This window comes from Ptychodera flava, chromosome 14 (assembly GCF_041260155.1).
Source record: "Ptychodera flava strain L36383 chromosome 14, AS_Pfla_20210202, whole genome shotgun sequence".
NCBI classification, from domain to species: domain Eukaryota; kingdom Metazoa; phylum Hemichordata; class Enteropneusta; family Ptychoderidae; genus Ptychodera; species Ptychodera flava.
Window position 1 is genome coordinate 4,265,496 of NC_091941.1, and position 15,367 is coordinate 4,280,862.

The 15,367-nt window shown below is 38.9% G+C and overlaps 1 long non-coding RNA gene across 2 annotated transcripts; it reads right to left on the reverse strand.

Moving 5' to 3' along the window:
* Positions 1–5,280: 5,280 nt before the first annotated feature.
* LOC139149002 (uncharacterized) lies at positions 5,281–14,764 on the reverse strand. 2 transcript variants are annotated; one of them, XR_011556057.1, is made up of 3 exons: positions 13,523–14,764; positions 8,763–8,960; positions 5,281–5,567 (listed from the first exon to the last, which is right to left on the reverse strand). It is a non-coding gene; the product is annotated as an uncharacterized lncRNA (long non-coding RNA). The 2 variants fall into 2 exon arrangements; XR_011556056.1 differs by lacking the exon at positions 5,281–5,567 and adding an exon at positions 5,917–6,632.
* Between the last annotated feature and the right edge of the window lie 603 nt (positions 14,765–15,367).

The following is a 15,367-nucleotide window of genomic DNA, read 5'->3' on the forward strand; positions in this document are numbered from 1 at the left end:
AGAGAGAGAGAAAGAAAAGCACTCACTTTGAATCTAGAATTGAAGAGTATAAACAAGAACTAGATGTTGATCAAAATTGAGGACGGATCTTCAAAGAAAAGAATAAACCGACTCTCAACGTTAGCTGGATCGAGTAAAATGCCCCTCTGTGTATAAAATCGACACAATGATCATTGATATGTATTTTGAAATGTACCACACCGTATAAACTAACCAGGCAATTTGCAAATGGGTTTCACATTGAAATTCCCTTGAATAGAAATGAATTAGCTATACAGTGACGCAGAGTGTGTGTCGTATCTACCCGGCTAAATTCATACTCAGTTTTGCCCGCCGACTCTCCGGGCTCGGCTCTCTTCTCATTGCGTTCTTGAGTTTTGCTCGAGGAAATGAGAGAGCCTATATGAGAAAATGCCGGGATTGACTCTGATATGGGTATCATTTGGAAATTAAAGTACAAGTTCTCACGTTATCAATACTACAACATCCCCGGGGGATTCTGTGTTCCCTTTTTTTACCTTTCATCGAGGTTTGTAGAGATGGCGGCACATTCAACGACGTCACTGACCTGTCAAACAAAACACAGCACTAATCATGATTTTAATCCATAGATTGGTGTGCGTTGCCGACGAAGGAAATGTATTACTGAAATGAGATACATTGTTCGGGACTCTCCTTGGAACACCCGTACAATATGCCTACATTTCTTCAGGGGATATGAGTCCTAAACTATGGCAAAGAGTTTGGTACTTCTCCAACTTTAACAAGTGCCTCTTATCGTCTTGCAAATGGCAACCTTATTTACTTTTGTGACTCTCTCTCTCTCTCTCTCTCTCTCTCTCTCTCTCTCTCTCTCTCTATCTCTATCTCTCTCTCTCTCTCTCTCTCTCTCTCTCTCTCTCTCTCTCTCTCTCCTCTCTCTCTCTCTCTCTCTCTCTCTCTCTCTCTCTCTCTCTCTCTCTCTCTCTCTCTCTCTCTGAATGTCTTACTGGGAAGGAAAGTACAAATCAATCTGACATCAGTATCCTCCAAACATCGTCAATAAATTAATGTCTCTCATTGTCTTTCACGGCAATATTGTAGAGCATTGCCATGCATTGCCATTCCAACACATAGGATGAAAACTTCGGTCTGTCGGGGAGATGATGTGACTTCTATCAAATATCGTAGTATTTATCATAGAATTGTCCTCCTATGAATCAAGTTAGAAATGAGAACGAGGACAATAATCCAAAGGTAACAAACTTAATCCAAAGGTAACAAACTATATGTGAGAGGTGGTTTAGGTTTTCTGGACTTTGGTGTGATGTTTGAGTGGAATCGCCAAGGATACGCAACTGGCATAATTGTTTCACTGTTTCCTTGGAAAATTAGCTTGAACGGTCACACGACAGAAGTGCATACAACACACGCGCTCAATTTGGAGTTAGTAAATGTAATTTTTGCCAAGTCATTTGTAGTTATACTCGATTCAAAAGAAAACAGATCTAAAATAACGACCCGAGGGTCTATGTACCTATATCGGCGGGAAATGTATCATCAGAGCAAAAATTTTATGTTCTGTAGTTTTGTTTAATCAAACTTTGACCGTGATGACTCAGCAAAAACTTACAAAGCCAAACCGAACATTGATGGGCGTCCGTGAAATCAATACTGGACAGGGAAAAAATGTCTCTATCTTCTATCTTCAGCATTGAGAAATCGTGTTTTGCGGAGAACTACATGATCTCCAAGATTTCGGAAATTAAGATACTCTGACAAATAGACAGCCTCAAGGGCTGACAGACAAGTGTACTGCAGTCGTTATTACCGTGGTTCCCTTCAAGGCGCTATGGCAGCAATCCTTCCGTCTTTATTCAAAGTTGGTGCCGCGAAAGCTTTATCAAGCTGGTCGGGACTCGATTCTTCGCATGTGAATTGAAAAATTAGTCTATTTTAAAATCCGCTAAGGCAAAGTAAAAGATGTGTATTTCCCGTACGTAACATGAGTCCGAAAAATGGGGGAAATAGGTCGGAGGAAAACTTTTGTTTTACTTTTCTCTTTGTTGGTTGAGACCCATAAAATACGATAAGATTTAGAGAATTTGCTCTAAATATTTGAAAATGTGAAAAAATATACAGAAACACGCATTTGTTTGGCCTAACCATTATGAGGAAATTGTCGAATCCTTTAAAGTTGCGAAATCTATTCATTTGTCAACCAATTTCCCGAGATATATGTTTCAAAATTATTTTGACGTTACATTTCATTTTATTTTCAAACAGTTTCCAAAATTGTAGCTTTCACAAAACTTCAAAAGGCAGACGAATACGCTCGTAATCTAAGCCCTTAATTTCACACTACGGTATTTTCTTGATATATTCTTCACCGCCGCTTTCATGGCACGGTCAGGAATATGACTGGTTCTGCCATTTTTAGCTGTGACAATTTACGGCATATTTGTTTGAAAGAGAGACAGTGTGCATTCTGAGTGATATTGACGGTTTGAAAAGTAACTGATTAAGGATTTCTTCGTGTAGACGACTCTCGAAAAGAGCGTTCTGTTTCTCCAATTATCTTAAGACCCCGTATACAATAATACTAAAAGCCGCGTCAATAAGTCTCTTTTCCTTCCAAACAATGGGGCCATTAGACTGACTGCAGCAGTGAAGATGACTGGAAAAAAACACGACTAAAATCATCGATATTTCGTCGAAATTATGGTTTTTCTCTTACGACATTTGTTATATTTGTCTGGACTCATCATGTATCTGTATAGAGAAAGTTAGTTTTTTTGTTAATTTTTATCCACCCAGAGGAAATATTTGCTCGACTTGGAACTTCCCCAGTGAAATTTGTTAATAGCATGGCGACAGCGGAATCGACCATTTGTTTGACTGATTTGTAACAAAGGCCGAGAGGCGATTAAGTCATTAGGCTTACACGATTACTTGTATTTGACAAGGCCAGGAAAACAACAAACGAATTTGATGACTGACGTGCCCATTACAGCTGCACCCAGGCCCAACGCTGATTCAGCGACCGCCGCCGTCCAAGGATTCCCCTTGGAGCTTTCATGCCTGAAACCAGCCCCACTCTTCCTCAAGAGTGACGATCTTATCAGCTGAATTGAACTTTTCTTTACCAAAAAGGGGGTTTATGATTGATACAATGTTTTAACTTGTGTTATAGAATTCCACGAGCGCAACCTGTCGGCGCGTCCCATACTGAGGTGACCAGGTTCAAACTTGAAATGAACTGCTCTGTCGCCCACGGTTGCGCGCGCAGACATTTCATTTCTTTGTTCGGGTCACTTGTTTGTTGATTAATCCACCATGAACGGTTGTTTTTGGTAGCAATGATTATTTTGTTATCCTTCAGTCGGCTTGTTGTAACTTCTGCATTCAAAGTGTATGTCATGCGAACCGCGTCGGCAGACAACTTGACCACTGTAACAGAAGCATCAACAGACTCTCCAGGGCAGATCTGAAAGGGTGTTCGAGAGCACGTCCAGTATCCACATTGACTGGAGTTTTTTCTTCCCTTTGTCCGCACTTTAGAACCTTATCAGATGAGGCCTGCAGCTAAAGACGCTGAGATAAAACACAGTTGTTCAACGATGCTGGCGATACTTCGAAAACAGGAGAAGATCTACTATGCAACATGAATGAAACCAGCTGAAGTGCGCCACCTGTGACGACTCGTCTGCAAATGGTTGCTATGTTTGTCTTTTTTACGCTAGTTCATCTTTATCATTGATTTACAGGGAGATTATGGATCATTCTAGTAAATCCTCTATTGGACATGATCTATGAATTTATCTTCATGGAAATAATACGTTCATTTTTATTCCTTTTGAATAGATGTGACTATAGCTGAACTACAACCTAAGACACAAAAACAAAAGACATCATACCACTTTGGACATCTGCTTTGGTGCCTGCGCCCCCTAGCGGCAGATTTAAAATTTCCCATCGACTGGACAAATCCAGACGTTATACATATGCTTATATATTCAGAAAAGTCGATTTGTAAACAATGCACTTTTACTTTTGAGGTCTCCCACAGTATGATGGCAAAAGATTTATTTTTATTGTAACTAATAGGTAGAAGTCGTTTTGCAACAGTTATTTTACTGTCATACGTGTGAAAACCAGCTCTTATTACTAATAAATTTTGTTTCAGCGGTAAATTAGGATGTCATTGTTCAGAAAAATTAACCGGAAAGCGATCCCAATTTTATACCAAAAATTACGGAGAATGTGACATGACTTTTTTTGCGAGATCTCATCTATGAATACATGCTTGCACCTAATGCTTGTAATGTATTCATCAATGCACAGACAATATGATGTACGTAAAGATGTTGGAAGTATAAACGGTTGGAAATAATTTCTCTCGGTTCGATTGTATAGAGAGAAAGTGATGTCATCGCGTTACTTGACTTTGATACTTGACATTGATAAATGGCGTGTAGGCGGGGCTACGGAGCTGTATTAGTGGAAAGTTTGGAATTAGAAACTAGTATTCAGTTTAGCCAGACACTTTTATAGCCTACAGACAGGTACGTCCAAGTTATCATCAAAAATCGTAAGTATAAACGGATGTAATACAAGTAGGAGAAGCGCCACCTCGCATAACGATGGTAATTTCCATAAAAACGAAAGAATCGATTAAACGTGACGTTAAGATCAAACGTAAAAACGACTTGCGACCTGGTACTTTGTTTCTTTGCGTCGATTAGAAGCCACTATTCTGCGACGGACGATTGTTCCCGAAACTAAACACCTTTGGTCAAAGTGCTTTTCATATCTAAGAAACAGATCAAACCAAACTATTTCTGATGGGTCTGGGGTTAAAATGATACGAAATCGATTTCTTAAATACGCGACTCAATTTTTCTGACGTTGCCTGTGATCGATTTGTGACGAAGATTATGCGTCATTTTAAAACAAAGATGCCATGACCCTTCTTTGAATAAAATACCACGGTCTGGCTGTGGTCTCACACATGTACTTTCTGTTGGCAAAGTGTTTATTAGCTCTTGTAAACTAAAAGCACTACTAAATAATTTATATAATTATGCTCTTGTTCCATAAACGCTTTCAAGTTCCTAAAATTGTCGGGTTTTCTCTTCGGTTGGGCCAATAGAAGCAAAAAGGGATGTTAAAAAGTTAGGCCTACAATGACAGAAATCAAAGCTTTATATCACCAAACTTGAGGGCGGTGAACGTACATTGTAATAATATCAAGAAGCCTTGCTTCTGCCAGGGCAAAAATGACAAAATAAACAATCCTCGATCGCTTATCACGCAATTTATAAATAAAAATGGCAGTGTTTACATGAAGACAGTTGTAATTCCTCGTGAACAGTCATATCTAGGTTGTTCACTATTCGTGTGGAGGAACAATGTTCGTCACTCGTTCACCACACATCCGAGGGCGCCCTCACAAATATTCTCCAATGTCGTGTCTCTGGATGTTGGTATGCCAAGCTTGAGTAGGACCGCCGTTCAGCAATATGACGATTGACTGTACTGTTGAGGAATAACTCGCCATGGTAATCATAGACACTGTACTGCCTGACCTGAGAACGAATCAGTAATTGGACAAAGTTCGAAAAATTAGTATTCAAATTAATGCAAAATTGTGTAAAACTATTGCATCATCGCATGTTTAACATTAGTGAGAAAAATCTACATTGTCATCACTGGAGAAAATATTACAAATTAAACTGTATAACACACCTTGAAGGTCAATTTCTCCCCTTCGATTGATTGACCGAAAACCTCGAGAAAACATTCTCATGCAAATATCGAATTTTGCTATGTAATATAGACTGTCGAATAACTGGCACTCGCTCCTTCGTGACGTCACTGATTGCTGTGAAGATTTCCATTACTTTCAAAACAAGGAAGGATTTGAACGTACGTTAACTGAAAATACCTTACTAACTTTAACTAAATACCCCTACCGTGTGACACCATCGTTATCTGTTGAAATATGTTTTGTAAGCTGTAGTTTACAATCTGTACAAAATGCAAAGTGACACTGTTAAAGTTTGCCCATTCAAATTTGTAGATGTATATTTGTTATGATGAATCGTTGGGATTCCCAAACTCAGCCACTGAGAAGGCAAACTTATTATTTTTTAGATTTATGTTTCAGGCGTTGAAAACAATATCACTAACCTCTAGGATAACAATCGGGAAATACTGTCCAATGGCTTTGTTAAAGGTTTAGATCCATACTCATATGTCGCGAATTGTTCTGAGAATCCGAAAGCAAAAACAAAACAAAACTACTCAACAATGTGATTCAATGTGGTGCCCATATCTCTTGTATTTCGGGATGATGCACAATATCCTATGTTGATTGTCCTTCGTTGATATTGGGAAACTGATTTTATTTTATTTTGAAGTCGATGAATACACAAATATTAGTTGTTTACCTTCATTACTTGTCCTGTACACACCAGACATGTATTTTATTACACTGAGGTATAAACCTCGGTTCGTTAAAATCATATTTAGCATCCTTTAGCCACTCTTAGCAACAGAAGATTTTCGACTGGTGAGGGCGGGCTACCGATGACAGCTTCTACTTAAACGTTGATTAAAGTGTTCCCGTCTCGAAGTAATCGGCTGTATGTCTACCATAGAATAGAAAATACCCAGTGACGGATGAATGTAGAAATCTAATAAACCCATGTCGTAGTTAACAAGACCCTTGCCGTCTGTCTTATCCTATCTACCATCGGCCAGTATTATTCCTTCACCTGCTTCTCTTTTTGTTTGTTTGTTTCTTTCTTTCTTTCTTGAAATGATTACCTCCCGAATGTTAGCATCGCCGTATTGCATTACATGGCCATTCTCTTTGATGCTGTTGGAGCAAGTGAGAGGGGACGCTGTGAACCGATGGTTGCTATGGTAAAATATTGCCGCGACAGAAAAATGAGCAAGACACCAACAAATGAATGTAGTTATTATCCGATGACCATTGTCTCCAAGGAAACAATGGTGACATCAAACAAACAATAAAGACATTCTACCAAGGAAATATGACACCCTTATTGAAGAGAATTGATTTTTGCTTAGATGATCTTTCCAGCGGAGATTTCTGAAGTCAGACTGTGTGATCGAGCAGATGAGACGCCGCTTGCGCCTAACGCGTTGACGTACTAGTAGCCGCCAGAGGACTCGCTCTTGCACACTGCAATTATCGAATCCTCTGCTTCGTGTCTCAGCAAATATCAAAGATACCGAGAAATGTCGGCAAAAACCCTTGTAGATGAGAGCATTAGAGGAAGGTAATTAAGCCTTCATTATGTGTACACCAATATCCTTTAGAATAGCTGCCTGCTCCAATTAGGGTTGGATTTAACTCTTACGGATGTGACACACATACCCAACCGTACAATTTAAATTCTTCGGTAGTGGTCAGTGTCTGGGCATTTTCGGCTAAAACGTTAATCCCCGTTTTGTGATATTTTGAGTTTACCTTCCAAAGTGCCTCCTATTGCGATAATCCACGGCACAGGTATTGAGCTGTTTAACTTGGTAACCGGAGCGTTTGGCAAGCGGTTCTCTCTTTTTAATTCCATCGAGCTAGACTTAATTACACCCTTTAAGTCGAATAAAGTGAGTTTATTTAATCCTTTGAATGAAAGGTTTTTTGATGAAAGTGGAAACATATTTAAATGGACAATTCCATGGGCTATTCTCTCTCTTTTACATGAAAAAGGGTGGTAGGTACTATTCGACTATGAGTCAATTGTCATAACAAAGTCTCTCAACAAAAGATGCTTTCAAAAGGAATCAAAGAGGTATTGTGAAGAAGAAGAGAGATGCTCCCAGCGACCATCATGAACACCAGAGTTACAAAAACAATAATCAAAATATTAAGTCAATAAAATCTTCGGAAATTGAAGGATTTCCTGTTTTGTTAATGGATGCTGGAGAGAGAAGTAAAAATAAACTGAAGATCGCCACTTTCTTCTTCATCGATCTGTTCGCCTCCTGCAACTACAAAAGATATTTTTCTGCACGATTCATCGCAATTTATTTGAGAAAATATAAAATAGCGAGAAAAATGGGTCACACAGGCCCTCGGGGAAAGTTTTGTAAAGTGCACGATGTGATCACAAATATTGATGGCAAGGGATGAATTGGTTGTGACACTATGGATGTCATAAAATGATTCAATCAAATTTCGATGCGACAACTAATTGCCTTTAATGGCCAGTTATTGTCACATCAGCTTGTAATTAAGTATGCTTGTGCAGGTTTTTTTGTATTCCATGGATTCAAAAGGCGCACTTCCACTGATAATTCAATGTCGTGTTAATTTACCATTACATCAGCTCGGTAAGGTCCATGAACACCATCTTTAGAATTTTTGGGAATATGAATCTTAAAAAGCATTTGGATTTCTCGTTGACGAGTTACATACACAGTGAGTGAGGTCTCGTCTCGTCTGTTTAGGATATAGGTGCCGTTTGATCCAATTTCATTCGTAGTCAGTTTTGAAGAACTCATAAACATTCGACTATTTCAAAACAAGATATTTCCTTCGCTGCAATGATTGTTTTCCTTTATTCGGTTGTGGGGAAGCAGAACCAGCTCGTTATAAATAAGGCTCAACTATCCTGGCAACAGGTTTGAAGATAATGTCAAGTCCAGCCCCTGTGAACGTCGCCCGCTTTGGTTGCCAAGGTGACACTGTTAACTGTATTGATCGCGCACATCAGAACAGACGGGTAAACACGAGCTAAACAGCCTACCTGACACGAGATGGAGTCATTTATCATCTTTCACCCATGGTTCCTTGCGATGAATACCAAAAAAATCAAACTTCGACTCGTTGTATATGAGACAGCTGAGATAGTGATCTCTCGATGGATGGGTTCGGTCAACGGTTGTCAACTATAATGACGCCCTCCTGTGGCATTTTAGTTGCCACGCTTGTCAGAATTTGAACACTGTAACGGGAACAACGCTCTGTCAAGTATGAAAGCTTGGTTGAAATGTTCAATGGTGCATCATTTGTGGCGAAGAATAGCGAATAAAAAAATCGTTGATGTTTTCGTTTTTGTTTAATCTTCAAAAGCTTGCTTCGTTTCAAGTTTTACCACCTATTTTTACGAAGCTTCAAATATATAAGAAGAGAGGGTTGAGAAGATCAAACATCTTAATATTATGTAACACGATATTATAATCTGTCCTCTGAGATTGCAGTCCGCAACAAACACTATAGCAAACTTTTTTGGTCAACTTTTAACGTCAATCGGTTGTCAATTCCGGACGCCACAAATTTTGCCTTTTGTGTTAACTCCTATTATTTCTCTGAAAGTTATTTTGTCGTAAAAACAGATTTTTCCCTTAACAATAATCGATTTATGACGTAGTTCAATTTACACCTTTAGACCAGTACAACAAAAGCGTTTTTGTTCTACCATTGTTTTGTGCATGATATATGGTAATGTAATGTCGATCGCTGATTTTCAAATTTTATTAATTCCCTGAATATAAAATGTTAAAGCGACATAAGCAGTAACTTTTATTGCATATTCCATTATTTATCTTCTGACTGTAAAATCATTTTCTTGCTTCACCCTCAAATCACTTCGAAAAACCAAACGTTCATTTTGTCAACATAGTATATGTGTATGTAATGTCCGATGTTACTGTTTTCATCTTAATTTTAGTCCGAACAATAATTCGTTGATATTCGTCAACAACAAACAAATCGCATAATATACGCAATGCAGTTGGTTGGCAGGGCTAATATCATGTAGGTCATTAAGGTCTAGAACGACAAAAAAGAAAACAAAAAATTGGTTTCGGACTAAAATATAATTTAATGAAAATATAATCAAAACTTGCAATTATTGTCCCTTGAAATACGAGTAATTTAGGCTTAATTGAACTTTGACACGTATTCATCTTTGACACATATTCAGCTTTGACACGTATTTAACTTTGACACGTATTTAACTTTGACATGTGTTCAACTTTGACGCTTGTCCTCACGCACTGTCAACCCTTTTCGAGTCGAGTTCACTGCAATAGTCGCCATCTCCAAGGATGTCCCATTAAAATGACGAATTAGCAATATCAAAATAATAAAAAAGGCTATTAATTACTTTACGGTCAGAGGCACATCGATCAAAAGGAATGATGTCGAGTCAGATTTCTTGAGACAATTTGAAGTCACTACAGAGCAAAGACCTCGGGACAATTTCCCTCTTAACAACTCCACGCTGTTCGATGAGGCGGTAAAGCCAAATCGACGATGGAAGTAACAGTTAGGCCGAATTCTCGTTTTCTCAGTAGTTTCATTCTTGAAAATGGTTTCATGTTTTGTGTTTATTTTTTGAAAGAAATCCATGACGTTCTGGGAAGATTTCTGTCCAGCGAGAGGTCCGTCATTGTAGACAGTAGCATATAGGAATTATTCGAGAAAGGAAGAAAAAAATTATCATATACTCAAGTCAACGGCATAGCTAACCTTCACGTTTTGTGACGATAGATCGAATAATGTGTAATTCATTAGTTGAATTTCAGAGTTGGCTGTGTTACACTATAGGCGGCAACGTGACCTGCAATAATCAGTGTAGGTCAAGAGTGGATTCTAAAATTATCAAAAAAACCGCTTCAGCATCATCACCTTGACAATTGACAGTTGAATGTTCTAAATACAGAACAAACAAACCGACATGACGTGAATCTTGTATCGATTTGACATCATAATCGTAGCAGTGGTTGAAGTTCAAGTGCTTTCTCAGTAGACGTTATCAGAAAGGGCGCGTTTTTTTCAAAAACAGTCTATGCGAGCACACCTTTCAACTACGAAGTTATCAAATTATGAATAAAAATCGTCATTTTCTGTTTAAAAAAATAAATGTATTTTCTTACTCGTCTTTCTTAAGGTAGAACGCACCTCGGGGACAGACATTCGGACTCTCAAACGTTTACAGTTCGCTTCTGATATACCACATGTGGGGGTTAAGATAAGATAAGATAAAACTTTATTAAATCCCTAAAAGGGCAATTTGAATGCCTGCTTGACGAACGATACAAAAATAAATACAAAGTCAAAAGCACAAAAAAACAAGACCATGAAAGCGAAAAACAGAGACACAAAGAACATGGCCGTTAATTTCCACGATTAAAATTTGCGTTAAAAAGACTGACAGCTTGTGGAATAAAAGAGTTTGCGTAACGCTGGGTACGGGCTACCGGTGGCCTAAGTCTGCCACTTCTAACAATGCGTTTATCGACCAAGTCGTGATGTAGAGGATGAGTCTCATCGGTCAGAGTTAGTGTTAATTTCTTATCAAGTCGATCATGGTAGATAAGGTCAACTTGTCGCTGTGAATTTCCGATGATTGTTTCCACCTTTTTTATGATTTTGTCAAGCCTAGCTTTCTCTTGCTTTGAGATGTTACAACCCCAACAGACAATACAATAACTTAAAACACTGCTGATAACGGCATTGTAAAATGCAGACAGGATCTCTTTCCTTACATTAAAAGACCTTAATTTTCGAAGACAATACATACGGGAATTAAGCTTTTTCAACATTGCTTCAACATGAAAACGCCAGCATAATATACTATCAATAGTGATACCCAGGTACTCATAAGTCACAACTCTGCAAACATTTACAACCTTTTATAACAACTGGGTCAGGCTCAATTGGCTGCTTACGAAAATCAATTAACATTTCCTTCGTCTTATTAACATTCAAAACCAAGTAATTTCTATCACAATAGTTGACAAAGCGTTCAATTTCAAGTAAGTAACTTGAGTAGTCATCATTGCTAATCAAACCCACCATGGCGGAGTCATCTGCAAACTTAACTAAAGGACAAGTCATTTCTGTTGCTCGGCAATCAGCAGTATACAAGGTAAAAAGAAAGGGAGCAAGCACAGTACCCTGTGGTGCCCCTGTACTTGAATATGTAATTCCTGATGACACAGAACCCAATCTTACATACTGTGCCCGATTGGTAAGGTAATTTGTTACCCATGATATCATTGCACTTGGGATTTCCATTGACATTAATTTTCTTGCTAATAGGGATGGCTGGATTGTGTTGAAAGCACTTGAAAAATCAAAGAACATTATTCGAACTGAATTGCCAGCTTTATCAAGATGTGAATAAATCTTATGTAACACCGTCAGAATTGCATCGTCAGTACTTCTATTTTGTTGATAGGCAAATTGCAAAGGATCAGTGAATTTAATGACAAGTTTTTTCAGATGTTGCAGTACAATACGTTCACAAACTTTCATGACAGCGGACGTTAATGCCACTGGACGTAGATCATTCATGCAAGTAATGACATTCTTTTTAGGGACTGGGACGATACAAGACTTCTTCCAAATTGCAGGGATGTGTTGACTAGAAAAACACATATTAAAAATAAAAGAAAAGATTTTTGCTAATTGGTTGGAGCATAATTTGAGGATGCGTGGTGAGACTGCATCAGGACCAACGGCTTTGTTTGGGTTTACTTTGTTGAAAAGAAAACGGACTTGATCTTCGGTCGTTTGAAATGATTGGTCTTGATTTTCAGGGAAAAATTTCAATTGGTCTTCTGCATTTTGGTTCATTTTAAAGCTCTTGGTGAAAGAAAACTTTTCACCGGCTTAGTTTTTTGAAATTCGAAAATTTTTATTTTTCGCCATAGAGTTAACACAGGGATGGCGGCCATTTTGAATTTCTAATATCGGTAAATCTTGGGTTATTTGTTTCTCCACTACCAAAATTTGCACGGTGACCCCCTATTTTTATTGTTGATTTTGAAAGAGAATGATTGAAAGATTCCTTGAGGAAAGTTAGAGCAAAAGTTTAAGTCTTTCACTTTCGAGGTGCAAATTACCTTAAGTATGTTGAAAGGCAAAGTATTGGCCCAAGCCTTGCAAACACATGGGAACTTTGTACAATATGCAGCAGTGTGTTATTGACGACGAATGAGTTACAGTCCGGACTTAAATTCAGTTGTCAACAACAGGTATTCCACGCATATAGGCTGTTTAACATGGAAATTTCGACGTGTTTTGGGGAATAGAACAAGAAAAATTGCTTCCCAAAACAGAACAATTACTGGGAATTACATTAAAAATATTTACAGATAATGGAGCTTAACCTGCATTATCAAGAACAGTTACCAAATAGGAGACAGCAAATTAAGATGCTCTAGACACAGACGACGTTTTTTCTTTCTTTATTATATGACCAGGTCTCACTACTAATATAAGAGTTTGTCTTCTGTGTTTGATTCACTAATGGTAAGGAACTCAAGCCAAATAGGTTGTGTTTTACTGTGCTTTCACCCGGCAAAACATTTTGAACAAGTCGCCCTAACAATTTCTACAATGCTGGATTTCTCTTGATGACAAACACGCATCTTTCTTCTCGTTGTCGTTTCCATCTCACTTGTAATTTTTCGCATACTTGCTTCCTCCGGTCTAAGTGCGTCTTATGAACACAGGCAAAACAACAACCATGAGCCCTACCACAGTAGTATTTACCTTGGTTCCCTAACATCTCTCCGTTGAGGCGGCAATCACAGGGAAAAAATATTCAATCTTATTGAGAGGAGTTGTTTCTGTCTTTGCAGAACGTGTACATTTCCCTTTGATGCGGCTTGAAATCGATATGCTACCTCCACCTGGATGTTCGCTTCTCGTCTAGATTTTTTTTCATGGAGGGTAGCTGTGTTTGGACGTTGCGTCGGCTGCTCCTTAGTTTGTGCGAGACAGGTATCTATAGAAATAAAAACACTAGTAGAACAAACGGAAGTGAGTGCACATAATGGTCTTCTAGTGCCAATACCTGCTAGGTCACGCAATTACGATGAAACTCGACACGGCCAATCCAACACACAGCATTCTTCGCCCACAAAACCTTAACAAACAGACAAATGGTTTTAGTGGCCGGACATTTTGCAGTACAAAGGGTCCAACAAGCTGCACTCTGTGCCACTGGGTAGACGTTGTTTGCTCAGCTATTGTTCACCAAACCCTCGCTTTCAAGTAAATACTCGACACAAGGAATAAAATACATGCGACATGGCGGGTCTCTGACGCCCTCATGAAATGTTCCCTTTGGGAAAGACGGAGAGCTGCAAAAAAGTGCCCTTCAGTTAGTAATGCTTGAATCCTGAGATCTCTAGAGCAGGGCCAATTGACTCGCCTTTCAGATGTAACTTTTTTGGGGGAGATCTATTCCTCATCTAAATCACCGAAATGGCAGAGAGCTTTTCAAACGTGGAGGAGGTAAATTAGCGGTGACAGAGTGACAGAACTGACAGCTCTCCAGATGAAAATCTTCACTCAAAATCGAAAACAGTTACGAAACATTATATGCCAACAGTGCCCGTGTGATATGGCGAGTTTAATTGACGGTCACCTGTGGCATTGTTTACAGCAGAACGCTATGGGTTCTCCCTCAGTGGTTCCCAATATTCCGTCTCACCGCCACTTTTACGCTATTGCACTTTCCGCGTTGGTAGCATCGATGTCGCTACGTGCTTTTGCCGATAACATCAAAACTTACACCTGGCGCTAGCTGGGGCTACACTTGAAAATGACATGGATTTGCGTGTGATCCATCTCTATCACGTTGACTGGGCGGATATTGCTTCTTAAGTGTGGGGGAATAAGAAAATAAAAGCACGTGTAAAGAAATCGCAGAACAAACGAGGAGACAGGCCGTGTTTTTATCTGCTTTAATCTCTAAAGCACATAACTCGGAGATGAATTCAGGTGGTTTCAAATTTCTCGGGGATTCATTTATCATCTTTAAAAGAATTCCTTCAGCCTTCTGCTAAAAACTGTTTTCCAATCGGAGTCGTGGAATTTCATGTGTAGCCTCCTCATTGCTCCCTTCAATTCTAATCAGATGTTAATGGGTGACAGTGTCTGTTCCATACCAGTTAGCAAAATTACTACAAGAGTAATTCAAGATACAATTTTAGAACTTATTTTCCGAGTTCTGCTCAACGCATACGATCTACCACAGTCTCTCCGTATGGAGGGACTGTGGATCTAGGTCGCATCAAAGGAGTGCAACAGACAAGTTTTCCCAAACCCTTGTTATCTTTGCTGAAGTACTTATAGAGTACTGACGGTTCAATTAATGGGAGACACATACACACGCGCACACCTATACATATATGGCAATACAACAGGTGTCTTCCAAAGAGAAGAAAACTGCCATATATAGGGGTTGAGCTGTAAGTGGCACAGTATAAAATAGTTTGAAGTGGAAACTTAGACTGCCAATAACTTTAATGTTATTCCCATGGCGATCATAAGGCCTGCCATTGTTGCTATGGGAATAGAGGGAAACTGAAAGTCCGTTTCTGCTTGATG